Source organism: Podarcis erhardii (genome assembly GCF_964252035.2).
Source record: "Podarcis erhardii genome assembly, chromosome: 6".
Classification (NCBI taxonomy): domain Eukaryota; kingdom Metazoa; phylum Chordata; class Lepidosauria; order Squamata; family Lacertidae; genus Podarcis; species Podarcis erhardii.
In genome coordinates, this window is record NC_138510.1 from 19407254 (window position 1) to 19428349 (window position 21096).

A 21096-nucleotide genomic window follows, 5' to 3' on the forward strand; every position below is an offset into this window, starting at 1 on the left:
GTGTGTGGTGGTGTCTTTTCTCAACACCTGATTTTGCAGATACAAAATATTTCATTCTAACATAAGTGTCACCCCAACATATTCTTAGCTATGGAATATGGATTAAGGGTCTACCTGTTATGTATGGGCATGCTCCAGCTACCTTTGGGGAACAGAGAGATTTACACCCAGTGTGACTTTTGCATCCCACCTATGCATCCATTAGGGACGTGGGTGGTGCTGTGGGTTAAACCACAGAGGGCTTGCTGATCAGAAGGTCAGTGGTTCGAATCCCCGTGACGGGGTTTGCTCCTGTTGCTTGGTCCCTGCTTCTGCCAACCTAGCAGTTCGAAAGCACATCAAAAGCAGTTCGAAAATACAAGTAGATAAATAGGTACTGCTCCGGCGGGAAGGTAAATGGCGTTTCCATGAGGTGCTTTGGTTTGCCAGAAGCGACTTAGTCATGTTGGCCACATGACCCGGAAGCTGTACGCTGGCTCCCTTGGCCAATAAAGCAAGATGAGCGCTGCAACCCCAGAGTCGTCCATGACTGGACCTAATTGTCAGGGGTCCCTTTACCTTTATGCATCCATTGTGTCCAGATGTTGGCTGCATTCCACCAACGGACTATGAAATCTTATTGATGGAGGTGCTTCCCTTTCTTCAACGTCCATCTCTTTCCATTTTGTAGTGATGGAGTCCTTCTGCCTCTATAGGATGACTTGGGCCCTGAGATCAGCAGGGAGGGCCCTGCTTGTCCTGCTGACAGGCTGAGACCCAAGTTTGGGAAACCCTGCTTTATTGTACACTTCCCGCAACAAGTAATAGACCAGGCATTCCCGACCTGTGGCCCTCCAGATTTTTTGGCCTACAACTCCCATGATCCCTAGCTAACAGGACCAGTGGTCAGGGATGATGGGAATTGTAGTCCAAAACATCTGGAGGGCTGAAGGTTGGGGATGCCTGTAATAGAGGGAAGAGCAGCACTGGTGAGATGGTCTGAAGACTGCAGCAATTGTTACTAGTCACTTTTGTGTTGCTGTTGTTTTACCGTAGTGACTGAGGTCACTGTGAAAGAAGAAGTCAACCTAAATTCTGCCCAGGGCCTTGAAAGCCAAACAATGAATTTCAGAGGAAGGGCATGGAGGATTGTGGGTGGTAGGAGTACATGCTACTAGCGAGAGGTTGGGTATGTTCTGGTAGGAGGACAATGTCCTTTTACTCCACCTAGGCTTGCAAGCAGCAACAGAGCCATCGGCTGATGATGAAACTGGTTGGTGTGGGGACATTAGAAGTGAGGGAACTTCAGGCCAAATGGCAAAAATGCTTCAGGGTCCAGGGAGGTGAGCCCTCCAGCGGCTGATATCATCAGTTGCATTTGTCAGAAAGAGAGTTGCAAATCAGATGTTGCCTCATTGGCTCCTCATTAGCCTATCCATCAGTGCAACCCGTGGAGAGGGCAGGGTCTGTATATCTGGGCATGAATGCAAGGAGTTGCATCACCTTTTCACCCAGTCAACACACACACACACACACACACACACACACACACACAATTTGGTGGTGGAGAGGAAGTGGGTAGGGTGGATTTTGTCAACTGCTTCATCTTGAAGAGAGACAGTGTGGTGTACTTGGTTAGCGTGATGAGCTATGGCCAGGGGAGAGCAGAGTTCGAATCCTCACTCTGCCGTGGCACTCACTGGGTGAACTGGGGCCAATCACCATCTCTTAGCCCAACCTACCTTGCAAGGTTGGTTGTGAAGGCTAAACGGGGTTGGAGAGGGCCATATATATTGCCCTGAGCTCTTTGGATGAAAGGCTGGATAATAATGTAATAAACAATTAATTTTACGAATTGTTTTCCTGGCTGCTCCCATTGGCACCTGCTGCATCCTGTGTACCTTGCTCAGGTCAACTTCAACTTCGCTCCAAACACTTGATGGTGTGGGTGGGGATGGGGGAGAAAATCCATTTATCTTGCATTTACAGATGATCCTGTTTAATTCACACTTTCCAAAAACAAACAAGTGAACAAACAAACCATGGTTAGAGCATGGTGCTGATAATGTCAAGGTTGCCTATTCCTGCATTGAAAGGGTTGGATTAAATGATTCTCAGGGTCCTTTCCAACTCTACAGTTCTGCAAGTCAATGATTCTAAACCAGAATCCAGACAACCTTCGAAATTCGCACTTATCTGAATTGTGCAATGTGGTTCTTCAGCTGAGTAATATGTACAAAAACATAAAGCATGCACAGAGATGCATCCAATGGTGAAAATAACACACAAACATCCAATATGTATATTGGGCATTAAAAATTGCATTAAAAAGGAGAAATTTGCACTAACTTTGCAATGAATTATCGTGTGTGTGTGTGTGTGTGTGTACACACACTGATATGGAAATGTGTAGTCTGGAAAAGTTTGGAAACTGCAAAAAACTGGATGGATATGCCCATCCTAAGCCCTCGCTGATAGGGATCTGCAGCAGAAACCACATCACCCTCTCACTCCTAATGATCAAGAGCCTGGGCTCTTTTGTTGTTATGTCACCAAAAGTGATTGGACAGGTTGAGGCAGAACATCATTTTCCAGTTAATAACAGCGCTTACCTCTTGGTTGTGGTGCCCACACACACCCATTAAAAAAACAGTTTCAGACATGTTTTCCCCCAGAGATGGTGGTTGTGGCAAGCTGTATGGTGTTTGACGTGCCTAATCGATGAGCTCTCTGCAACTTGAAAGCCTGCAGTCTTTGTGTCCTCACACGCACAGGAGTCCGTCTAACGAAAGATATGGCCTTATCTGCTTGCGTCCCTTAACAAGGCCAGACAAGGCCAGACTTGGACGCATGATCTGTGCAAAGTTCAGACCATGTCATCTGTGATATCACACAAACAGGAGACTGAGGTTTCCAAGGGGTTTCTACCTCACAAAGCGTTCTCGTTTCACACCACAGGCTTCTTTGCCATTGGATCCAGCACCTCTCTCCATCTTGGGTGGAGAAGCTATTGGCCACCCAGGGATTCATTTATCTTTCAGTGAAGTTCTTTCAGGACGGCAGTGAAGTTTATTTCCTTTGCTTAGAGCATTTGTGTCAGCCTGGACAGCTCAATCGCTTAGGGCATGGTGCAGATAACACCAAGGCTGCAGGTTTGATCCTCGTGTGGGACAGCTGCTTATTCACTTGGACTTAATAATAATAATAAATTTTATTTATTCCCCGCCCTCCCCGGCCAGAGCCGGGCTCAGGGCAGCTAACACCAATAAAATAAAATCACAGTAAAAACATAATAGGGGAAAAAGAGAGGGAGGAAAAAAAACCCAATTTAAAATACAGTGGTGCCTCGCAAGACGAAATTAATTCGTTCCGCAAGTCTCTTCGTCTTGCGAGTTTTTCGTCTTGCGATGCACGGTTTTCCATAGGAATGCATTGAAAATCAATTAATGCGTTCCTATGGAAACCGCCTTCCCCCGACCTCTTCTGGCGGGCGGCATTTTAAAATCGCCCGGGACAGCGACTTCTCCGCTGTCCGGGCGATTTAAAAGCCCCTGGGAAGGCAAGCAGGCGGGACAAAGACTTTTGCCCCCGCCTGCCTTCAGAAGAGGTCCAGGACAGGCTTCGTGGCCCCGCCGCCCGGCTTCGGGACATCGTTCCGATGCCAGGCGGCGGGGGGAGGCTTTCCCGCCCCGAAGCCAGGCAGCGGGGGGAGGCTTTCTCGCCCCGCCGCCCGGCATCGGGACGATGCCCCGAAGCCGGGCGGCGGGGGGAGGCGTTCCTGCCCCGCCGCCCGGCATCGGGACGATGCCCCGAAGCCGGGCGGCGGGGGGAGGCGTTCCTGCCCCGCCGCCCGGCATCGGGACGATGCCCCGAAGCCGGGCGGCAGGGGGAGGCGTTCCCGCCCCGAAGCCGGGCGGCGGGGGGAGGCGTTCCCGCCCCGCCGCTCGGCTTCGGGACATCGTTCCGATGCCGGGCGGCGGGGGGAGACTTTCCCGCCCTGCCGCCCGGCATCGGGGCATCCTTCCGATGCCGGGCGGCGGGGGGAGACTTTCCCGCCCCGCCGCTCGGCTTCAGGACATCGTTCCGATGCCGGGCGGCGGGGGGAGGCGTTCCCGCCTCGCGGCCCGGCATCGGGGCATCCTTCCGAAGCCCGGCGGCGGGAGGAGGTGTCCCCGCCCCACCGCCAGGCTTCGGAGGAGGTCCGAGGACAGCGGGGAAGACGAGCTGCACTTCCCCACTGTCCCGGAGATTTCCCTATGGGCTGTCGTCTTGCGAAGCAAGCCCATAGGGAAATTCGTCTTGCGAAGCGCCTCCAAAACGGAAAACCCTTTCGTCTAGCGGGTTTTCAGTCTTGCGAGGCGTTCGTCTTGCGGGGCACCACTGTACAGGTTAAAATGCAATTTAAAATGCAGCCTCATTTAAAAATAGCTGATAAATGAAGTCCATAAGGGGAGGGAAACACAAGGGTCAGTCTGAGCCCAAGCCAAAGGCCAGGCAGAACAGTTCTGTCTTGCAGGCCCTGCGGAAAGATGTCAAGCGTTCCACCATGTCTGGGCCAGTGCTGAAAAGGCCCTGCCCCTAGTTGAAACCAATCTAACCTCCTTGAGGTTCAGGACCTCCAAAGTGTTGTTATTTGTGGACCTTAAGGTCCTCCGCGGGGCATACTAGGAGAGTCGGTCCCATAGGTACGTGGGCCCTAGGGCTTTAAAGATCAAAACCAGCACCTTATACCTGACCCTGTACTCCACCGGGAGCCAAGTCAGTTGGTAAAGCACTGGATGAATGTGATCCCGTGGCAAGGACCCTGTAAGGAGCCTCGCCGTGGCATTCTGCACCCGCTGGAGTTTCTGGGTCAGCTTCAAGGCCAGCCCCGCATATGGATGATCCTCAGGGTCCATTCTGACTGCGACAATTCTGTGATTCTCTGCTTCTCAGCCAAAAAGGCTCCCAGAGCAGCTTACACACAATCAAAACACGACCATCCCTACCTGCAGACTTACCATCTAAAACAACAACAACAACAACAACAAAAGATACACACAGGAAAAGGGAAGAGGAAAGCAGGCAAGTGTATTATGGGTGTGCGGGAGATCCAAGGCATCCATCCCTAATTCAGATATTTAACTTCTAGAGACTCTGGAGAGGCAGCCAAAATCTGAAGGTTTGAAACACTCTCTTTGAAATATTTCTTTTAAGGATTTTTTTTTTATGTATGCAACAACAGCAGCAAGAATACTCATCGCGAAGTATTGGAAGACACAAGATTTACCCACCCGGAAAGAATGGCAGATGAAAGTGATGGACTATATGGAACTGGCGGAAATGACTGGCAGAATCCGAGACCAAGGTGAAGAGTTGGTGGAAGAAGAATGGAAAAAATTTAAAGTTTATTTACAGAAACATTGCAAAATTAAGGAATGTTAGCAGGATGTTGGAATGAAGTAATGTGGTTTTAGCACAAATGATATAAAGGATTAGGTAAAAATTGATTGTTTTAATTGGTGAAAGACGAGAATGTAAAATTACAGTATATTAAGATAAATTATTAGGATAAAGACAAAGCTGGAAAGGATTTGCTGAAATATCTAATTGAACTAGAATACAAAAAAGGGAGGTGTGAGGAGGTCAAGGAAATAAGCAAAGGAAAGAAAGTTATGTAAAGGTTTGAGCTGTTTTTTTTCAATTGTTTGTATTTTTTCTGTCTTTTTCATTTTTTTTGTTTTTTCTATTCTCTCTTTGTAATTTTTAAAATTTGAATAAATATTAATTTTTTTAAAAAATGAAACATTTCTTTTAAGGTATCCCCGAAAATGGATCCCCGACACTTAACAAACAAACTAGGACTTGTGTAATAAAATCAGAGCTGGCTGTAGTATGAAGGTATTATAGGAGTGTGAGTCTGTATGCACGCCATACATTTGAGATGCCTTTCCCCTGCACTTGGCCTTCCCAAGAACCGTGGGAGCTGAGCTGCTATTCTCAGCACCCTGAACAAGTTCCCAGGTCCCAGAATTCTTTTAACATGTACTTTAAATGGACGGCGTGTGTGCAGCTGGGGATAAATTATAAGGTCAGAAAGAGGGAAAGGAGGAAAGAGAGCATGGAAGGGGTGAGAATGAAAGAGCAGAAGGAAGTTTAGTCATATGGATCTGCTTGGATTGCTGAAAATGTCATGTGATCCAAACAAAATCCCTGACAAAATTCTGACATGGTTAATTCCTATAGGAGTGCAGTGCCAGACATCAGTAGGGGTACAGGATGGTTAAAATTATTTTTACTTATTTATTAAATTTCTATACCTGCCTTCATCCTAGGATCACAGGGGCAGTTTACAATATGAAAACAGAAAAATACATAACATAGTAAAAAAACAAAACCAATAATCCTCACCCCCTAGTTAGCACATGGGCCCTTATTTACACAAGTAGCCTTTGCTCAGGTGAGATAACAGTTTGTCCAAATGGCATTATGAATGTATTTCAATCTCTACCTGACCAAGGCAGAAAACGCCGCCCTGACATTTCCTAGGTATGCTTCATGCATTTCCCTTTACAGGACAATTACTGCCACCTTGTGGCTCTTCCTAGACTGTTTCCAATAACATACGCAACTTTCACTCATGAATGAGATTACGACAGAGTACGTGGTTTAGACATCACGGTAGTGATGGGCATCTAAAGGCATTAATCTGTACCCTGGGCTGTGGCATGCAATCTCATCGCTCCAGGTACCTATGGAGCAAGCTTTCCTTTTTCTCTGGAAGTTCTTCAGTTCAAATGTTCTGGTGGCTATGTGTTAACCTGTTTGTTTTAATAAATACGTTCTTAGTGATACACACTTGTGACCTGTTAGTCAATGTGATATAGTTGTATTGTCCCCAGTGGAATCACATTAGTTTATTGAGGTTGGCACCCATCTGCTGCAGGAGACAATGGAGAAGTGTACCTTTGAGGGCGAAGTCAAACTGTTGGAGGGTTACAGCGCCTGCTGTGGCTGTAGAGACTGGATACAGAAGAGACATGTTTCGTTGCAGCTGGGGCAGTTGGAGGCAGTGCCAGATTTACGTATAAGCTAAACAAGCTATAGCTTAGGGCCCCACTCTTTTGCCCCCCCCCAAAAAAAATATTAAAGGGGGAAAAAACTGGATGTACTTTTCCAAAATATAAGATAAAAAACAAATAAAATAAAACCTACATACAGCAACAGTGTTTTGTGTTGTGTTCGCTCCTATGATGTAAGTAATGGGCCCCGCCTGCTAGCCTACTCCCTAAAATATCACTGGTTTGCTCATTGCCATATATAGGGGGCCCACATTCTGCATGGACTGGTTGCATGGAAATATGTAGTATGCAGCTGCAGACTGCAGTGCAGCACAGTTGAATGTACGTCAAGCTGTTGTACCTGTTATCTAATATTAAAGAGTGCTTGTAGACTGATGATCAGGCAGTATAGACTAAGAGTATGAGCAGGGCCGTCTTAAGCATATGCAGCGCTGGGGTGCAGAGATCCGCCCTGCCCCCCCCCCCCAGGTTGCCCAGAGTAGTCGGTCTTTTTTTTAGGGAGCTGACACCACTCTTATCTCTGCTCAGGAAAATAAAACAGGAAACATAAGGAGCCCAGCGCAACAAACCAGCCCAAGGCGTTGGCATTGGCATTGGCGACTGAGTGAAGCCAGGTGCCTTGTGGTGTAAGCCTTTCCACGGCCCTACACCAATCCCAGGCACACAGGAGGGCAGAGGCGGCCAGCCGCCTCAGTGCCTCACTGGCTCACTTGCCCCCCGAACTTGCGGGGCAGAGCTGCCCGCAGCAGAAGAGCCTGCTGTGGCGCTCCGATCAACGGGCTGGCTCTTCCACAGACTCCAACTCTTGGGCCCTGGACTCTTGGCCTGGTGCCCGGAGCCCAGGTGCCCCGCACCCCTGGCACCTATGGTTAAGATGGCCCTGCATATGAGCATATATTCAACACACAGAACAGTGACAATTTGTTGTTGACAAAGGACAGCTGGGCATATAAAGGGCCCCATTACCTTCAGTAGCTTAGGGCCTCATCAAACCTAAATCAAGCCCTTGTTGGAGGTGTGTGGTATTGCTGGTGAAGATGCTCCATGGCCTTTTTTCTCTCTGCGTTCCTCTCAGCAGTCATTCCTCCTCTGGTCACGGCTATGGATGCACAACCTGGCTATCTGTCTCCAGGCAGTTTGCAATGGATCATCTGCAATCGTCTCCAGGTTGCCTGCAATGGATTCCCACAGAACGAGGTTAATGCCACCAGCCTTTGTGCATCATTTGCAGACATCTTTGTAACGCTGAGTTGGTCTGCCAATGGGCCTGGTGCCTGAAGCCAGCTCTCATTAGAGCATGTCTTTGGGGATCCTGCCTCCTTCCATTCCATGGAACTGACCGAGCCAGCGTAGGGGTAAACTCTTGGTTACAGATTATGCTTGGGATGGGTGAGTAACACTTGGCATTCACCTTACGAATGTAACTGCTACTGGATAGCAACACATTACAAAAGCGAAATGGCTATGAATTCTGCTGAGTGCTGAACTGCCGCTGAACATAATAACTCATAAAGACGTCAACAGTGAGTCTGTTCCATCATTTTTCTCATTTGCAGCATCTGCGGCAAACACTCGGAATGCTATGCAGAGTATTAATTGCTGCTTCTGTTGCTTTTATGGCTGCCATTATATTTCAAGGCAGGTTGGTTATTGATGACTGGGGAAAGAGAATGGGTGGTAGGTTCTGTGATGGACACCACCTGCCTTGTAGGAAGGAAGAAGGGAGGATGGGGTGGTGGTGTAGGAGAAGACAGTATCAGGGCCTGTTCACACAATGCCTCCAGAGCTGCTTCCAGAAAGTAGATATGGAAGGCAACTGTTTGGCACTGTCCTGCAGTGCTCTACAAGGTTCATTTCCCATGCTCTTTAACATCTATATGAAGCTGCTGGAAGCTGTCATCAGACAACATGAAGTGGACGACACCCAGCTTTATCTCTCTGTTCCATCTGAATTGGAAGAGGTGGTGGAGATACTCCAGTAAATCAGTTTCTTGGAGGCGGTGATAGCCTGGAATCCTGAAAAGATAAGAGATGTTAACATGTCCTGTGTTCTCAAGTATAGGAGATGGGGAGATGGCCTGAGCTGGCCTGAGCTGGCCCACAGCCTATGGATGCAAGGCTCAAGCGCTCTTGGTGGCTAGGAATGCCCTTTTCCAGCCCTGACTGGTTTGCTGGCTATGACCCCTTTTGGCCAAAAATGACTTGGCCATAGTATTCCATGCTCTGCTAACTTCCTGATTGGATTATTGCAATACACTCTACACGGGAGACCTGGAAACTTCCATTGGTCCAAAAGGCAGCACCCAGATTACTGGCTTGGGTTCCATTTAGATCTCATATTATCCCTGTTTTAAAACAGATGCATCAGTTGCTAGTTTGTTCCCAGTTTGAAGTTCACAAACATAACAGCAGAGGTGGCAACTGCTGTGTTTTTGACTTCAAGGCCACATCCTTGCAGGAGTTGTTGTCATTGATGTTAGCTGCTCAGTAGTTCTCGTGGTTGGTATTCATGTTAGAGATTTAGGCCCCAAATGTCTGAAAGATACAGGCCCTCTTGGGAGTTAAGATGAGCAGAGGGGGCCTTCCTGGTAGTTCTGCTGCCCACAGAAAGTTGGGGGAGTGTGGCGGCCCAATAGACTAGAGGGAATTCTCTGTGACATCCACTAAGTTGTGGAATCCCAACCCCCATTGATGTATGTCTAGCATCTTTATTATACATTTTTCAGTGAATGCTGAACATGCACCTCTCTTTATCCAGGCCTTTGACACCTGAGATGCATATTTTAAAGACCAATTGCAATTGTAAGTTGCTTTTCATTGCTTTTAACATTGTATTTTAAGTTGTTGTAACCTGCCCTGGCTATGTGTGTGTAATGAATGAAAGCACTATTATTAATAATAATACCACATCTGGATGCAGATGTAGTTGGGTCCCCTCACCATCCATTCACTGTATGAACCTGCAATACAACATGAGTGAAAGTAATCCATTAACCTTGATTGGGTAAGCCCAAATCAGCACTGACCTAGTGATTTAAACCTACGGTATATGCTACTCAACCCTCTAAAACAAAGGATCCAAAACAATTCTTGGAAATCTGGGTGAGGTTGAAAGATGCACATGAAGATAAAGCCAAATCAAACTTCACATCAGACATGTATGCAGATTTTAGTATCTAGGACTGAAAAATAGAGAACTGAACCATTGACACTGAAAAGGGCACTTCATAGTTTTTAGCAAGACATGTTTTCTTTACTGGTGGCTGTTCTCAGCTCCACAGTTCTCTCCCTCTTGAACTTCCTCAAAGCCTGAAGATCTTCCCACAGCAAGGCAGATTTCTCTTTCTATGAAAGCATTTCTATGAAAGCTGGAAACGAGAAGGGTGTGACTGGAGAAAGACTGGAGACTGTTTGCAGTACATACAATTCCCCATTTGTGCAGGGGTTGCATTCTGGGTCATCACCCGTGTCAGTGCAGTGTGCTTAAGCCCACACCACCCCATTCTGCCCCCTTCTAGGGCCAAAAATGGCACACACGTGGGCAGTTGTGCCCCAATTGAATGTGTGCAAAATGGTTCCCACCTGTGTGGGTAGAGTATTAGGGGAGAGAGTAGTCCCTCTGGTGGGGGACACATTGGGCTCCTTCTGGGATAGCTTGTCCACCTTTGGTCCCACCCTGCACTCAGCTCTCACCTGTGGCTCCTAGATGTCAGCATGTGACCAGCGGCCACACCCCGGGAATGGCTTTGACTGGCCAACTAAACCAGTAGGGTAGCTGATGAGTCTCAAAGCCTTGGTGAGTTAGGGACTTTTCCCTACATTTGAAGACAGGCTTTGACAGATTGAGCAGACAAGAGCAATAATGGGTCCAACAGTCAAAAAGGAGGTCTCTGCATGTGCTGTAGATGGAAGTGAGGGGCAGATGGGGCACATCAACCTAGGAAGGTAACCCCTCTAGGAGAAGATCCTAAACCTCCACTGCCTTGTGGGACATCTTCATGAGAAGTCCAAGGAGGAAACCCTACACAAATGGTGTTTCATAAGCCTCCTTCCAGCAATTCCTGCAGTCCAGCTGGTGCCAAATGTATTGCTCTGCTTTCCTTTGGATCACCTCATAAAGTATGAAAGGGAGGTCTTGTTGTCTGCGCAGCCCAGGACCTCCACACACACTGCTGAGGCTTGCGCCACACAAAGGTTAGCACAACGGTTTGAGTTCACGCCTGGAGGCACACATTGTCTCCCAAGACAGATGGACAACAACAACAACATGGTTTTTCTAATGGCTATTTTTATGTACAATTTTCCTGTTTCACAAAGGATGTCACCTGCCCTAACCCTAATCCCAAATAGTTTGGGATGGTGCTGGTTGACTGGGGAGATAGACAATGCTTTTATGTGTGTGTATGTGCCCCCAGATCTCTGGTGCCTCCTGATTTTAGGTAGCTGCTGCAGACCACCCAAAAGAACGTTTGATTGAGACCACTTCACTATGTAGAAGGTTGTAAGAAGACAGCCCTCTGTTTGAAGGAGTTTTCTGTTTGAAGGGCAGTCTGGTCCTAGTCCTGTTTAAAGATGATAGTCAGGATTCAACGAAGAAGCTCTGCTAGGTAAAGCCCATACAAGGACTCCTGTTGTGCAGTGGGGCTTCCTCCCTCTCCTCCCCTGTGCCCCATGCCTCCAAAAGTGGGGGGCAGCTTTGGGAGAATCCTCTTAACAGAGCATGGCAGTAGCAGAGGGCAGGTCACTCCATCAGGAAGCAGAAATGCCCTGCTGCTGCTTAGAGGGGTGAGCCAGGGATGTGGTTGGGACCATATGAGTGCCTCAGCAGGAGTACCGTATGGGAGACAGTGGATCTGCTGGTGCAATTGCACCAGCTCAACCTTGCTGCTGCTTTGCCCCAGTCTTGTCCATGTAAAATAACAATAACACTGGAGTCTGGAAGTGACTCCATGACTCTGCCCCACCACACTCTCTGCTGGGACTGGGCATGTTCAGAGCATGGACTGCTAACTAACTGTTGGAGGGAGATGGTGGAAAACTGGAGCTGGGGCTGGAATGGAATGACTGGACTCCTGAACAGGGAACACTCTGCACTGCAACATTCTGTTGCAGGGCCTCCCTTTTCTCATTCACCTCCTGTACTAGATTTCCAAGCGAATTTTTATACAAGAAGCGTTTAATATTTAACTCCAAGAAGGAGCATTTACTACGCTACTCAAAGCAAGCAACCCTCTTGGCATATTTACTTTCGACGTTTTGTATTTATTTATTGAAAAGAGCTTTCTTTTAACAGCTTGGTAAACATAACGAGTACCGGAGGGGAGAGGAGGAAAGAAGACCAGCAAAAGCTATTTAAGTCAGCGCTGCTATTCTTTTGTCTGTTTGTCCTGCCGTTCCAGCTATACTACTTAATCAGAAGCACACTGGTTTCTGAGCATGTATGAATTTCCTAAGTGTTAATAATAATAATAATAATAATAATAATAATAATAATAATAATAATAATAATTTATTATTTGTACCCTGCCCATCTGGTAAGGGGGCAAAAAAAAGAAGAAGCAAAAATTGGGGGGGGGGAAATTATGGTACAATTTATATTTGCATCATTTTCAGTTTGCCCCCTCTCGATTAATGCCTTCTGTATGTTTCAACTTGCTGCTATGTCGGCCTGCCCCCCCCCTTCACCACTTCGTAGTAAACTCTTGTCCCATAGCCAGTACATTAAGTTCTTGGTTAGATCCATGACGTCAAATGGTATCTGGCTCCCAGCCATGGAATGATGCTGGGAAGGAATGCATGAATGAACTGGGTTCTCAGTTCACATGGTTCGTTCTGTGTGTGTGTGTGTGTGTGTGTGTTATAAGGCAGAGAATCTCCGTCTTTTAAACATTTAGCCATGGGGGGGGGGAGGGGTTGGAATGGTGCCCTGTGGCATATGCGCTCCAAGCAGAAATCACACAAGACAGTTTTCCTTCTCTTGAAAGGTGTGAACAAAGAAATGTCACTCCAAACTAGCGTTTCAACAGAGGAAAATGCAAATCCATGATGCAACTCATGCTAGAACAACCTTTTTTTTTAAAAAAAAAGGCTGTTTTTTTTAAAAATGAACTTTAATCATCCCCAAGTCCAGTTACAGCTCAAGACATAGGGATTTACTTTATTCTGGGTTTTTTTTTAGGGAAAGAGGAAAAAAAGAAAATTGACAGAGGACTGAAGACTTCAATAATTTATAAATGGAGTGGCAAGAATAAACACAAGCTCATCTTTCTGCAAACATGGAATTGCTCCAATGAACAGGGAGTAAGCTGCACTGAGTTTAGTGGGACTTACTTCATGCCCTCCAGCATTCCTCCGATGAAAATAAGGACGTCCCATTCCATCAAGATAGTTTTACTGTTTATTCCCCCACACATCTTACTGGGTTGCCCCCGCCACTCTGGGCAGCTTCCAACATATATAAAAACATAATAAATCATTAAATATCAAAAAAACCTTTGCCTATGGAGGATTGCCTTCAGACAGGGTTGGATAACTCAATAATAATAATAATAATAATAATAATAATAATAATAATAATAATTTTAAAAAATATTTATTTATTTTTTTAAAAAATATTTATTAAGTTTTTATACACATAAAACAAATCCAAAGGGGAAAAAAAAAACAACATACAGAAAAAATAAAATTAACAACAATAATAAAAAAGAAGTAAAAACTCCAGCTTTTAAATTCATACTTAATTAACTTTCTTTCTTGACTTCCTCACGCCTCCCTTTTTTGTGTTCCTCTTTACCCAATCAAATACAGCAAATCCTAATCCTCTTTCAGAAATCATTTCTAATTATTAAAATCACTCTATTATGTCTCCAATCTTTCCTCCTTATATTTAAATACCCTTAACATATTATTTACCTTTGACATAATAAAACTTTTGTCATTCACCTTTTTTCTATTACATTTTTGCATGTTTTTTCACACTGTATCACTAATGCCATATTATTTTCATATCCAACATCCTTTTAACATTCATAAACTTTGCAGTGTTTCTGCAGATAGTCTTTAAACTTCTTCCAGTCCTCTTCCACCGATTCTTCTCCCGCCCTCCCCAGCCAAGACCAGGCTCAGGGCGGCTAACAACCAATAATAAAAACAAGTTGATTAAAATACAATTTAAAAAACAAGATTAAAATACAACATTAAAACATTAGGATGCAGCCTCTTCACAGGAAGAGAAAGGAAAAATAAAGAGGGGGAGGGAATCAAACTAATTCTAAGCCAAAGGCCAGGTGGAACAACTCTGTCTTACAGGCCCTGCGGAAAGAAATCAGATCCCGCAGGGCCCTGGTCTCATGAGATACAGAGCGTTCCACCAGGCTGGACCCAGTGTTGAGAAGGCCCTGGCCCTGGTTGAGGCTAATCTGAGTTCCTTAGGGCCCGGGACCTCTGGGGTCATACCCTCCAACATTTCTCCAATGAAAACAGGGACATCCTAAGGAAAAGTGGGACATTCCAGGATCAAATCAGAAAACCGGGATGGCTTCTCTAAATCAGGGACGTCCCTAGAAAATAGGGACCCTTGGAGGGTCTGTTACTTTGCAGTAAACATGTTTAGCATTGCATTGCACAGCTTGGAAAGTCCGTCCAGTTGGTGTGGATGTTCAAAATGAGCAGAAAAGGAAGTCTTTCTGCATGCAAGAGAAACCTTGTGGAAATTATCAAATTGTGAAGCTCAGTTTAAAGATGATGCTTGACATGCTGTAGTGTAGTCATTGCTGCCAATACTGTTGCAGCAGTGGGCGATGCATTCCTTGGTGGCCGGATCTGCTACTCTAATGGATCTTGTCACCCAAGATAGTTGCTTCACCTTGCCTCATGTGTGGGCCGGCCCCAATTCCTGCATTTGGTAACATATTAAATCAGGCCGCAGCATGTTTAGCAATAGCATCGTTAGAGGCCTGTAGTGAACCAGTTTATATGGTCACATGGAACTCACCCAAAATTACACTTAAAGTAGGCCATCATTTTAAAATGATGATCCAGTGATGGTTACTAGTTATAAAAGCTAAAAGAGTAAAAATAAACACAGTATTGATATTTAGACATACTCTAGCTCTGATTGCCAGGTGGTGAGGACAAGGAGTAGGGAATAATTATCTGCATCAGGACTTGCTGGTAAATATCTCAGTTATTTTGCTGTCCACTGTCGGAGGCAGCATGCTGGATTAGAATGGACCTTTTCTCTGACCTTTTCTTAATGAAAGCAATGCTCAGGAACGCATCCCAGAGAACCAAACACACAAGTTCACACTTATCCAAACTTCACAATGCAAACAATGTTTGCAAAAAATGCATATATTGGGGGAAAAGTGTGCCCAACATGAAGATATTAGTGAAAACAATACACAAAACACATTACATTGAGGAAAACTGCTTGCAAAAATGTGTACATTATTCAAGACTGCATACAAAATTGTGTTTGCTGGGAGAAATTAGCACAAGGATGCAGATGAATATTCACGAGAATTAAAAAATAAAAATAATCGCAGATTGCTGCAACGTGTGGAGAACTGAATTTAAGATTGGAAAAATGAAAAATGGAGAGACCCCAAACTGATAGATTCTTTCATCCGAAGCTGTGACTATTGGTCATGCTGGCTGGGGCTGATGGGAGCTGGATTCCAACAGTGTCTTAGAGAGGAGAGAGGAAATTTAACCACTGCCCTTTCCTGAACCTGCAGCAGGGACTAAAAGTTCAGTCTCCGATTTGCCTTATTTCACCTGCTAGGGGATTAAAACGTGGTTCAGGCCAGGTGATTGGGCTGGGTTGTAGGGGACATTCTAGGATAAATTGTTCTCTCCGCTGCTACCCTGAGTGTGATTCATAGACAGCGTTGGTTGCTTGAAACCTAAGATGACCTGGCATTGACATGCAGGAAACAGAGCAGTTGGGTTCTCTCATTAAACTAGCTGTCACAGAAGCTGGAGAAGAAACTGCTAGAAAACAAGAAAATATACTTTATCTCTGACTCTCTTTTAAGATAAATAACAAAGGCGCTGACTGACCAGTTCTGAAAATTCATCAGTCAACGGTGGCTTGGTTTTTTTGTTCTTTGTTTTTAAAAGAAGGCCTTTTATTCATTTACGTAAATGGCTCTGATTTCATTTGATGGAGGGCAGTATAAAAACTGATACAAGCCACACACCCCTCTCCAGGCCACACCCCCCACTGTAAGATGTGTGGAGAAGATGGTATCCAAAGTACTTCATTCATAACAAATTCAAACACACCTTGTTGTTGTTGTTTAGTCGTTTAGTCGTGTCCGACTCTTTGTAACCCCATGGACTAGAGCATGCCAGGCACTCCTGTCTTCCGCTGACTCCTGCAGTTTGGTGAAACTCATGCTGGTAGCTTCAAGAACACTGTCCAACCATCTTGTCCTCTGTCGTCCCCTTCTCCTTGTGCCCTCCATCTTTCCCAACATCAGGGTCTTTTCCAGGGAGTCTTCTCTTCTCATGAGGTGGCCAAAGTATTGGAGCCTCAGCTTCAGGCTCTGTCCTTCCAGTGAGCACTCAGGGCTGATTTCCTTCAGAATGGGTAGGTTTGATCTTCTTGCAGTCCATGGGATTCTCAAGAGTCTCCTCCAGCACCATAATTCGAAAGCATCAATTCTTCGGCAATCAGCCTTCTTTATGGTCCAGCTCTCACTTCCATACATCACTACTGGGAAAACCATAGCTTTAACCATACGGACCTTTGTCCGCAAGGTGATGTCTCTGCTTTTTAAGATGTCTCTGCTTTTTAAAAAACACACCTTAGGGATAGTGAAACCATGGAGTTAGGAGTCAGTGATGGTCACCAACTTGGATGGCTTTAAAAGAGAAAAGCACTTTTGGTTTGATGGAATGTGTCCTTGAGTGAGGATAATGCTTCTGTTTTTCCTGAACGGAGATATGCCTGTGTGGGATTGTGGGTAGAGAAATTTGACTGCAGGCAGCTGTACAATGGGAAAAGACCCATATAAGGAAATGGTCCTGTTCGATATAATGCAGTTTCATCAATACATCCATAAAACAGACAACTCTACCCAATTGGGGGCCCTGCTATTTCTGGGCCATTTGTCTATGGAGATAACTCTGGCACAGTGGAACAAGACCTGTGGTTTCACGGCCGGGGTACCAGAGCTTTCAAGCCTTCTCTTAGAACAGCTGACCAAAGGAAAGAAGAGATTTGGGTTGCCAATCTGCAAAGCTAAGCAAGAAATGTGTCATGGGAGTTTTCATTGCATTGGCATGTTTTCTTTTAGCCCATGCCAGACGTTTAAATATGTAGAGTGGGAAGAAGATAATGGACAGAAATTAAGCGGACCTCCCTAAAGGTCCCTCTGTTGTGCTGTGTTTTGTTTTTGTGTGGGCAAAGGTTCAGAGAGGCTCTTGGTTCAGCTTCAGCCACTTTGCTTGTTTCTAAGTGAAACCAGCTGCGGACATGATCCAATGTACATAGCCTCCAGCGCTGCAAAACATTTGCATGAAAAGGTCTTTTTCTTTGCCTTATTTACTGCCTTGAAGCAAAAAAGAAAAAAGAAAAAATAGGGTAAAATGTCAAAATTCTGTTCCAGAACAAATTGCACATCTCTACCTACTCTTGGCTAAGCTGATTGTCCTTCACCTTTTTGTGGGGAAAATCTGGATGAAAATGTGAAGATAATGGATACAACCAAGAACAGTGGAACTGCTTCTCTCTCTCTCTCTCTCTCTCTCTCTCTCTCTCTCTCTCTCTCTCTGTGTGTGTGTGTGTGTGTGAGAAAGAGAGAGAGAGAGAAAGAAGGGTGTGATTTTATTAAAGGCAAAATGCGTTGTATGTTTGTGACACACAAGTGAGCAAAGTTCCTTATTATTGGTATACGGAGAAATACAACAAAAACTTATGAATGAACAGCCGTAGCAATTTCACATAGCCAATGAGCTAACCTAAATAGTATTGGTCCAAGCACCACTCAAACAGCAAAACAACCGTAAGTCTGAAGTATCACTTCTCAAGACAATTAGAAAAGCCAAGAAGATTGTTAAATCTTTGAAGGTGACCCAGAAACTACAACTAATCCAGAATGTGGCAGCTAGACTGGTGACTGGGAGCGGCCGCCGAGACCACATAACACCGGTCCTGAAAGACCTACATTGGCTCCCAGTACTTTTCCAAGCACAATTCAAAGTGTTGGTGCTGACCTTTAAAGCCCTAAATGGCCTCGGCCCAGTATACCTGAAGGAGCGTCTCCACTCCTATCATCCAGGCCGGACACTGAGGTCCAGCGCCGAGGGCCTTCTGGTGGTTCCCTCACTGTGAGAAGAGAGGTTACAGGGAACCAGGCAGAGGGCCTTCTCGGTGGTGGTGCCTGCCCTGTGGAACATCCTCCCTACAGATGTCAAGGAAATAAACAACTTCAGAAGACATCTGAAGGCAGCCCTGTTTAGGGAAGTTTTTAATGTTTGATGTTGTTGCTTTTTTATTGTTATTGATGTTCTGTTGGGAGCTGCCCAGAGTGGCTGTGGGCAAGCAGACAAAGACTCCACCTTCATTTATCCTGTTTCTGCTTCTCCCTCTTCACTCCTCTTCTGGTCCTGGGAGACAGTGGAGCAGGAGAGGTAGAGGCAGGAGGCAAGCGAAAGGTTCCAGGTTCAATCCCTGGCATCTCCGGGGGGGGGGGCAGGGGAAATTTCCTATCTGAAACCCTGGAAAGATGCTGCCTCTCAGTGTTGACAGGACTAAATCAGAACTAATTTTCATGTAAACTGCTTAGAGGTGTTGATGATTAAGTTATATAGGTCCTGTTAAGGCAGGGGTCAGCATACTTTTTCAGCAGGGGGCCAGGCCACTGTCCCTCATACCTTGGGGGACGATGACTATATTTGGGGGGTGGGGAAATGAACGAATTCCTATGCCCCACAAATAACCCAGAGATGCATTTTAAATAAAAGCACACATTCTACTCATGTAAAAACACCAGGCAGGCCCCACAAATAACCCAGAGATGCATTTTAAATAAAAGCACACATTCTACTCATGTAAAAACATCAGGCAGGCCCCACAAATAACCCAGAGATGCATTTTAAATAAAAGGACACATTCTACTCAGGTAAAAACAAGCTGATTCCCGGACTGTCTGCAGGCCAGATTTAGAAGGCGATTGGGCCGGATCCAGCCCCCAGGCCTTAGTTTGCCTACCCATGTGTACGATGGGCACATGGCCTGATTTGTTATAAGGCAAAAGGCAATTTCCTATGGCTGCTCCCAACCCCAGACTTCTCAGTTGAATGATGAGACATTTGCACTGAATGCAGAAGCTGCTGCTGAGACATAAGGGGAAGCTCAAGGAATTATGATGACTAGACAAGATAATCCATTCAGGTGCTTCACAAATATCTGGCGTATAGTCGAAGTGTGTTGTTTTTGTCAACAGGCACGTCCAATTGAAGAACTACCTGGGACCATGGAAGATGCCGTACATTCTGTACTCCAGACCCTGCTGACATGCTAAGGCTGCCTGCTTGTCTCAGAGCCCCGTGCAGGTGTGTGGTCTGCAGCTTGCAGCAAAGTAAAATGTTGGCAGAGAGGAAGAGCTGAACACAGGAGAGAGAATATTTAACAAGCAGGGATGATTAAAAGCCTAAAATTGGGTTAGGCAGATGTGAACGAACAATAGGAGCGAGCTGATTGCAAAGTGCATCCTAATCTAGTTATTCAGTCACCATGGAGATGATTTGTGTCATGAAAATGACTCCAGTAATGCTCTGGAACATGAGCTGCAATCAGGAGTTAACCTTATGCTTAAATGTGGACTCAGCACCCACCATGAAATCAGCAGCAAGGAATGTATTGCTGTACGCTACCTCCAGTCTCTAAGCATTGCAAGATTCTGGGGTTCCTAACTATCAGGCACTTGAAGTAGGGGTACCCACCCATTATGTACTCCGGCACAAAGCCACTTCCTTTGTTACTTAGAGAGGCATTACCTCAACAGGAAGCTAGCCTAGCTATTCCAGGAATTGAATCCGTGCTGGATTAATTAATTTCACAATTGTTCACAATCCAATAAAAACTATGTAGTTTAATTAATTCAATAACATTGATGCACTTGATCCAGAGATGCCAGCTTTTCAAAGCCTGACAGTCGTTTGCACCTCCAGCACCCCCCAGCTTCCCCCTTGACTCTTCGCACCCACCTACATAATCCCCCCTCCCCGGGAGCTGTACCATTCACTTTGGGAACCGCTTGGGACATAGGAATCTGCCTTATACTATTGGTCCATTTCTGTCTACTGGCAGCCGATCTCCAGGATTTAAGTCTCAATGTCTCTCCCAGACCTTCCCGAAGACGCCAGTGACTGAACTTGGAACCTTCTTCATGCAAAGCAGATTTTCTACTGCTGAGCCACATCCCATCCCTAAAGGGCTATATTGGCATGAATCATTATTTCGGCTTGAGTGTGTTAATTCTGTGCTAATATGTTTAATTGCAAATGTAGTATGTTGCGCATAACCGGGAGAACACAGAGCTTCACTGGTGTCCTGCTGATTTGTGAAAGTAACTTATTTGATCCTGAGGCTACCGCTTGGCAATGTGGCAATCATTTCAGCTTTTTCTAAATGCAAGCGCAGTTCCTGATTATGATTCACCTGTTTGATTAAAAATAATTACACAAGGGAGATATGGAGCCCTCTGGGAACTTGGAAGGAGTTGGAGAAGCAGTACCAGGACCGTTTTAATGTTAGTCATTTGATAAGTGGAGACTAATTTTCTCTTCCGCCTGGAACTGTGGAGTAAAGTTTTGCTTAGATGGTATCACCAAGAGGAAATAGAATTATTATATTGAAATGCTTCTGGAATCTGCAGAGTATTCACAAATATAAACATGATGAAGAGTGTTGCATGGGAAACCCCAGATCAATCCCAGCTGCACTTGCCAGCTACTAGATCAAGCTGCCTCTTATGTAAGAGTCATCTTATTATGATTTTAGTATGATAAATATAATTAATTATACTGAATGTTGATTACCTTT

General features: G+C 45.4%; 1 long non-coding RNA gene across 1 annotated transcript; it reads left to right on the plus strand.

The window, feature by feature from the left end:
- The first annotated feature begins 7945 nt into the window (after positions 1–7945).
- On the plus strand, positions 7946–21075 carry LOC309345208. The gene is made up of 3 exons (XR_014158095.1): positions 7946–8429; positions 9767–9842; positions 19496–21075. It is a non-coding gene; the product is annotated as an uncharacterized lncRNA (long non-coding RNA).
- The last annotated feature ends 21 nt before the right edge of the window (positions 21076–21096 follow it).